This window comes from Sus scrofa, chromosome 18 (genome assembly GCF_000003025.6).
Source record: "Sus scrofa isolate TJ Tabasco breed Duroc chromosome 18, Sscrofa11.1, whole genome shotgun sequence".
Classification (NCBI taxonomy): Eukaryota; Metazoa; Chordata; class Mammalia; order Artiodactyla; family Suidae; genus Sus; species Sus scrofa.
In genome coordinates, this window is record NC_010460.4 from 44,927,417 (window position 1) to 44,935,755 (window position 8,339).

An 8,339-nucleotide genomic window follows, 5' to 3' on the forward strand; every position below is an offset into this window, starting at 1 on the left:
TTTTTGCTTATGTTCATCTACTATGTTCTACTTATATTCATCTCCTACTTATGTTCTCTACTTATGTTCATCTCCTACCTCTGCCTCCTCTTCAGGGGTAGCTAACATCTTAAATTTATTTATTTTCCCAATGCTTAAAAAATAGGAGTTCCTAATCTTTGACAAGGGAGGCAAGAACATAAAATGGGAAAAAGACAGTCTATTCAGCAGGCATTGCTGGGAAACCTGGACAGCTGCATGCAAAGCAATGAAACTAGAACACACCCTCACACCATGCACAAAAATAAACTCAAAGTCGCTGAAAGGCTTAAATATAAGAAAGAACACCATCAAACTCCTAGAAGAGAACATAGGCAAAACACTCTCTGACATCAACATCATGAATGTTTTCTCAGGTCAGTCTCCCAAAGCAATAGAAATTAGAGCAAAAATAAACCCATGGGACCTCATCAAACTGAAAAGCTTTTGCACAGCAAAGGAAACCCAAAAGAAAACAAAAAGACAACTTACAGAATGGGAGAAAATAGTTTCAAACGATGCAACGGACAAGGGCTTAATCCCTAGAATGTATAAGGAACTTATACAACTCAACAGCAAAAAAGCCAATCAATCAATGGAAAAATGGGCAAAATACCTGAATAGACTGTTCTCCAAGGAAGATATACAGATGGCCAGCAAACACATGAAAAAATGCTCAACATCGCTGATTATAAGAGAAATGCAAATCAAAACTACCATGAGATACCACCTCACACCAGTCAGAATGGCCATCATTAATAAATCCACAAATAACAAGTGCTGGAGGGGCTGTGGAGAAAAGGGAACCCTCCTGCACTGTTGGTGGGAATGTAAACTGGTACAGCCACTATGGAGAACAGTTTGGAGATACCTTAGAAATCTATACATAGAACTTCCATATGACCCCACAATCCCAGTCTTGGGCATCTATCCGGACAAAACTCTACTTAAAAGAGACACATGCACCCGGATGGTCATGGCAGCACTATTCACAATAGCCAAGACATGGAAACAACCCAAATGTCCATCAACAGAGCATTGGATTTGGAAGAGGTGGTATATATACACAATGGAATACTACTCAGCCATAAAAAAGGATGACATAATGCCATTTGCAGCAACATGGATGGAACTAGAGACTCTCATACTGAGTGAAATGAGCCAGAAAGACAAAGACAAATACCATATGATATCACTTATAACTGGAATCTAATATCCAGCACAAATGAACATCTCCACGGAAAAGAAAATCACGGACTTGGAAAATAGACTCCTGCCTGCCCGATGGGAGAGGGAGGGAGTGGGAGGGATCAGGAGCTTGGGCTTATCAGATACAACTTAGAATAGATTTACAAGGAGATCCTGCTGAGTAGCATTGAGAACTATGTCTAGACACTCATATTGCAGCAGAACAAAGGGTGGGGGAAAAAATGTATACATGTAAGGATAACTTGATCCCCTTGCTGTACAGTGGGAAAAAAATAAAAATAAAAATAAAATAGGAGTTCCCAGAGTTCCTGTTGTGGCACATGAGGTTGCAGGTTCAATCCCTGGCTTCACTCAGTGGGTTAAGGATCTGGCATTTATAGGCCGGCAGCTGTAGCTCCAATTGTACCCCTAGCTTGGGAACCTCCATATGCCAGGTATGCAGCCCTAAAAAGCAAAAAAAAAAAGGAGTTGCCTTGAGGTGCAGCAAGTTGGAGACCTGGCATTGTTATTGCATTGGCTCAGGTCACTGCTGTAGCACAGGTTTGATCCCTGGCCTGGAAATTTCCAGATGCTGCAGGCATAGCAAAAATAAAATTATAAAAAATAGTTGTGGTATTATTTTATTTTATAAAGGTATATGTATATATCTTTAAATTTTGTAGTGTTTCATTTTCATTAAAGCATCATATTGAATTAGTATTCTGCAATTTCAATTTTTTTTTTTTTACCCAAATGTACATTTTTAAGATGTATTTGTATTTTCGCTTGACAATAGCAAAACTTATGAATTCACACTAAAGTCCTTGGACATTTAAGTGGCTTATTGGGGGGAGGGTAACCTGGGGGATGGGGGCGGGGTAGGGTTGTTGAGTTTCAGATTACCACCAGCAAGTTCAATTTTACAAGCTAGTTCCAAACTTTTTCAAAGTGATTGTCTCAATTCACACACCAGTGGTGTGTAAAAATTCTTGTTAGTCCACATCCTCACTAACTCTTGATATTATCAGACTTTGCTTTTTACCAGTCTGATAACAGGTGTAAAATTGTATCAAGTTTGGGATCAGTCCGGAGCTTTCTTCACCTTGGTCAACCCTGATCATCAAAGCCATCACAGAGCTATGGATCTAGAAGGAATTGAAGGAGGTAGAGACAAGGTGGAGAGTCTCATATTAAGACAGAAATTGATAGAGTTGTTTCCTCCAAAAGCATTTCCTGTGAGGCTCAAGGTCATATACTGTGTACATTTACTCAATGGATTAATATTTTTATTTCTTTTTTCTTTTTTTTTTTCTTTTTTTAGGGCCGCACCTGTGGCATATAGAATTCCCAGGCTAGGGGTTGAATCGGAGCTACAGCTGCCAGACGCAGGATCCGAGCTGCATCTGCAACCTACACCACAGCTCAAGGCAATGCCAGATCCCCAAGCCACTGATCGAGGCCAGGGATCGAACCCTCATCCTCATGGATACTAGTCAGATTCACTTCTACCGCACCACAACAGGAACTCCAGATTAATGTTTTTAATTTCTCCTAGGTGCCAGGCAATTTTTCTAGGCCAAGGAAGATCACAGTGAATGAAATAGACAAGATTATTGACCTCATGGAGCTTATGTTCTGGTTGGGGAGGAAAGAGACAATAAACAAAGGCGTAGATAATAGATAATATCCAAAAGTGAAGACCAGCTTTGGGGCCACCTAGGCCAGTGCTCAATGCTGTTCTCCACACCATACCCAACACTCGATCTCTCTGAGCCTCAGTTTCATTTTTTTTTTCAAGTTTTTTTTCAAGTTTTACTGACGTATAGTTGATTGACAATGTGATAATTTCTTCTGTACCACAATGTGATTCAGTTATACATACACACACATTCATTCTTTCGCAGATTCTCTTCCCATAAGTTTCATCTGTCATAAACAAGAATTAGGACCCTGCAGGGTTCTTGTGAACATGAAGAGCTGGTGTATAAAGTTTCCCAGTTCAGTGCGAAGCAGAAATGTTGGTATTCTCTCCTCTCTGGCCACTTTGGGAGTGTCTGGGGGCAAGGAATTCAAGGGTCACAGGGGAGGGGTAGTCTCATCTCCTAGATCACTCCTCCTCGAGGCTGGGCCAACAGGGCAACACCTCCCCTAAGTGCAAACAGAAGCTTGTGCATCTCTGCCAGCCAGCATCCGTCTGTTCATTTTGTCCTGATAACCACTGTGCGACTTCTTTCACTTACTTCAACTGGCTGTGAGACTTGCTACTGAGTTCTATTCTTTCCAGCACCACTATCCTCCCAGGTCTTTTTCAGACATTCCAGATAATCTTGTTTAAAAATGGATTTCAGGGGTTCCTGCTCTGGTGCAGCGGGTTAAGATCCGGTGTTGCTGCAGCTGTGGCATAGGTTGCAGCTGTGGCTCAGATTCCATCCCTGGCCCAGGAACTTCCATATGCAGTCGGTGCAGACAAAAAAAAATAAAAATATGTAAGAAAAATTGATTTTAACCAACCAATTAGTAAATAGACATATAAGCCAATATGGGAAAGTTGAACACTAGTGAATATCGGATGATATTAAAGAATGGCTGATAATCTTTGTGTGATAATGATACAAATCGAAGTCAAAGAAAAGTATTTGTAACTTTAGAAACACATATTGAGGAGTTCCCGTCGTGGCGCAGTGGTTAACGAATCCGACTAGGAACCATGAGGTTGCGGGTTCGATCCCTGCTCTTGCTCAGTGGGTTAACGATCCCGCGTTGCTGTGGCTCTGGCGTAGGCTGGTGGCTGCAGCTCCAATTAGACACCTAGCCTGGGAACCTCCATATGCCGTGACAGCGGCCCAAGAAATGGCAAAAAGACAAAAAAAAAAAAAAAAAAAAAAAAAAAAAAGAAACATATTGAGGAGTTCTCATTGTGGCTCAGTGGAAACGAACCTGCCTAGCATCCATAAGGACGCAGGTTTGATCCCTGGCCTCGCTCAGTGGTTAAGGATCCAGCGTTGCCATGAGCTGTGGTGTAGGTCACAGATCCAGCTCAGATCCCCCTTTGCTGTAGCTGTGGTGTAGGCTTGCAGTTGTAGCTCTGATTCAACCCCTAGCCTGGGAAACCTCCATATACCACAGGAACAGCCTTAAAAGACAAAAAACAAAAACAAAAACAAAAAAACACCAAAAACCCCCACATACTGTAAATATTTATATGATGTCTTGGATTTACTTTCAAATAATCCAATATGAGGGAGGAGACTGGTGAAATGGTTGGAAATATAGAAGCAGGGTGATGGATACACAAGATTCATTATGCAATTCCATCAACTTTTGCATGTGTTTAAATTTTTCAATAATAAACATAAAAAATGATGGAAATGTACTTCTGCCTTAGAAAGTGCTTTGCATGTGCTGTGACCTCCACCAGGAATGTTGTTCTTCTAGGTAGCCACGTAGCACAACTTCCTTGGTTTATTCCAGTCTCTGTTCAAATGTCATCTCCTTGGAAGGGCTTTTCTGACTACCTTATGCAAAACAGCATCCCTCTTCTCCTGCTTTGCTCTTCTAGCCCTTTATTTGTTTTTCTTCATAGCACTTTTTTTCCTTTTTTTTTTTGCTTTTTTAGGACTGCACCTGTGGCATATGGAAGTTCCCAGGCTGCCAGGGGTCAAATCAGAGCTACAGCTGCTGGCCTACACCACAGCCACAGCAATGAGGGATCCAAGCCATGTTAGTGACCTACACCACAGTTCACGGCAACACCGGATCCCTGACCCATTGAGCAAGCCCAGGGATTGAACCCATATTCTCATGGATACTAGTCGGATTTGTTTTTGCTCTGCCACAACCAGAACTCCTCTTCAGAACACTTTTTTTTTTTTTTTCCCACTGTACAGCAAGGGGGTCAGGTTATCCTTACATGTATACATTACAATTACATTTTTCCCCCAGCCCAGAACACTTTTCACTGCTGGCACCTGTATCCACTTTTGTAAAATATGTAGCCTCCATTAGAACAGGGATATTATTTCATTTATTGTAATGTTTCCATGTCTTGGACAGTGCCTGGTACATGAGAAAAACACCAAAGATAATAATTCAGAATTCCCGTCGTGGCGCAATAGTTAACAAGTCCGACTAGGAACCATGAGATTGCGGGTTTGATCCCAGGCCTTGCTCAGTAGGTTAAGGATCCAGCGTTGCCATGAGCTGTGGTGTAGGCTGCAGATGTGGCTCGGATCTGGTGTTGCTGTGGCTGTGGCGTAGGCCTCTGGCTACAGCTCCGATTGGACCCCTAGCCTGGGAACCTCCATATGCTGTGGGAGCTGCCCTAGAAAAGACAAAAAGACCAAAAAAAAAAAAAAAAAAAAAAGATAATAATTCAATGAATGAAAGTACGTGTTACACAGCTTCGAGGTTTAGAGTCCCCATCAAAACTGGATCAGAATTCCTCCTGTGCAGAGTGCCTTTATCTACTGCCAACTGATTCTCTGTCCAGAGTTCTACTCACGCATTTAAAGATCGAAGAAGGAGTTCCTGTCATGGCATAGTGGTTAACGAATCTGACTAGGAATCATGAGGTTGTGGGTTCTATCCCTGGCTTTGCTCAGTGGGTTAAAGATCCGGCGTTGCTGTGAGCTGTGGTGTAGGTCGCAGACGTGGCTTGGATCCCGCATTGCTGTGGCTCTAGCGTAGGCCGGTGGCTACAGCTCTGATTAGACCCCTAGCCTGGGAACCTCCATATGCTGCGGTAGTAGCCCTAGAAAAGGCAAAAAAAAAAAAAAAAAGACAAAAAAAAAATAATAATAAAGATCGAAGAAAGCACACGGCAAATGCTAATGTCACATAGGTTTGTTATCACCATTCCCAATCCAGTTTGGAGGCCCTTAAAACAAAATATTAGAGGAGTTCCCTTGTGGTACAGCAGCTTAAGGGTCCAGCATTGTCACTACAGCTGCTTGAGTTGCTGCTGTGGCTCAAGGTTTTTGTTTTTGTTTTTTGTCTTTTTAGGGCTGTACCCGAGGCATATGGAGGTTCCCAGCCTAGGGGTCGGATCTGAGCTACAGCTGCCAGCCTACACCACAGCCAAAGGGGAATCCGAGCTGCATCTGCAACCTACATCACAGCTCTCGGCAATGCTGGATCATTAGCCCACTGAGCAAGGCCAAGGATCAAACCCGCAACCTCATGGTTCCTAGTTGGATTCATTTCTGCAGTGCCACAACGGGAACTCAGGTTTGATCCCTGGCCTGAGAACTTCCACATGACATGGGTTTGGCCAATAAATAAATAAATAAAATGGGGGAGAAAAGAATCATTAAATCACTCTGCTGAAGTCACTAGGTCTACAATGGCTTAAAAAAGCTGCCATTGCAAATTCAGTTTTTCTCAAGGCAACTGCCTGGCGGCAAATGTACTCTGGCTAATCCTCAGAAACATAGACCATATAATATCCCACAGTTGAACCCTGGAGCCTCCTTTTCCTGGAGGTAATGCAACCACTCCATCCTTTGAAGAACATAATCTCGGATTGCTTTTCTGAGAGCAGTGAGCTTCTCTGGGCTCCTTGCTTTTCTGAGAGCAGTGAGCTTCTCTGGGCTCCTTGCTTTTCGAGCTGCAGGCCGATCCTTCGCAGGACAAGGTGTGCACATTCACAAAGAACTGACCTGGCTGCCACCCACGGAACTGAGAAAACCAGGGTCCTGGCTTCATTCCCCAAACCACAGAGACTGGTAGGATCCATCCTGTGGTTCTCTTGCCTTTACTCTGTTTAATGTGACAACAGTGATTTCTGGAACTCTTGCTGAGATTTGAGGTCTTGTTCTTCCTTGGTCCTCATCCTGGTGTGTCCCCACACCTCTTGGGGGTGGGGGGACGGTTAATAGCAGAAACAGCTACTGAGCCAGCAGGCCCTAAAGGGGCCCGTTCCATAAAGAGCCCACAGAGTAAATACCACCAACACAACCCAGGTGTCCTCTTTATGAAGCAACAAAAATTGAAAATCTTGAGCATATTTGAGGATTTCAAATTTAGGGTTTTTTTTTAAATGGCCACACCTGCATCAAATGGAAATTCCCAGGCTAGGGGTTGAATTGGAGCTGCAGCCGCCAGCCTACAGCACAGCCACAGCAACACCAGATCCAAGTCGAGTCTGTGAAGCTCATGGCAATGCGGGATCCTTAACCCACTGAGTGGGGCCAGGGATTAAACCCTCCTCCTCATGGACACTAGTCAGGCTCTTAACCCACTGAGCCACAATGGGAACTCCTGAATTTAGCATATTTTACTTCCGGGAAATAAACATACTTCTCTGAGATTCTAAGAACAATCACATTGCAGGCATTATACATAACATACATGCACATGGTATCAAAGACGTTTCTCTTCTGAACGACACTCATAACGTAATATTATATAATTATTGGGATAATAGCTTAAAAAACAACAATAAAAATTTTTTTGTCTTTTTTGTCATTTAAGGGTCTTACCCACGCGGCATATGGAGGTTCCCAGGCTAGGGATCTAATAGGAGCTGTAGCCGCCGGCCTACACCACAGCCACAGCAACTCCGGATCTGAGCTGTGTCCTCAATCTACACTACAGCTCACGGCAACACCGGATTCTTAGCCCACTGAGCGAGGCCGGGGATCGAACCTGCAACCTCATGGTTCCTAGTCGGATTCGTTTCTGCTGTGCCACGATGGGAACTCCCAAAACAAAATTTTAATATGAGAAACGGTTAAATATAAAAGTGCAAAATAAGCACTTTCATAACGTTTGTTTAGCCTTTGCTTTCAAGGAGATTTTTCTGCCAACCAAATAGACCCATGATTATGTTCCCACATCTTGTGGACTCTGGCTTTTTTTTTTTGCATATAAATGTTTATGGAAAAAAGCCTAGGATTCTGGGAAAGGCCTCTCCCATGTAATAATGATGGCTTATTTTTTGATAGTTTCCGTGAGGAAGGAAGCGCAGAACAAAAACTGCAGATAGCATGACAAATGACCAAGGTCCGCGTGCATCCTGCAAAGGTGAGGCGAGGAGGACACACGGAAGAGCTGACTGAGGGGGCAGGTGTCTTGGAGGAGGCCAGGAGATCCTCCCCCGCTTTCAGTCTCCCTCTAAGAATAAAATGTCACAC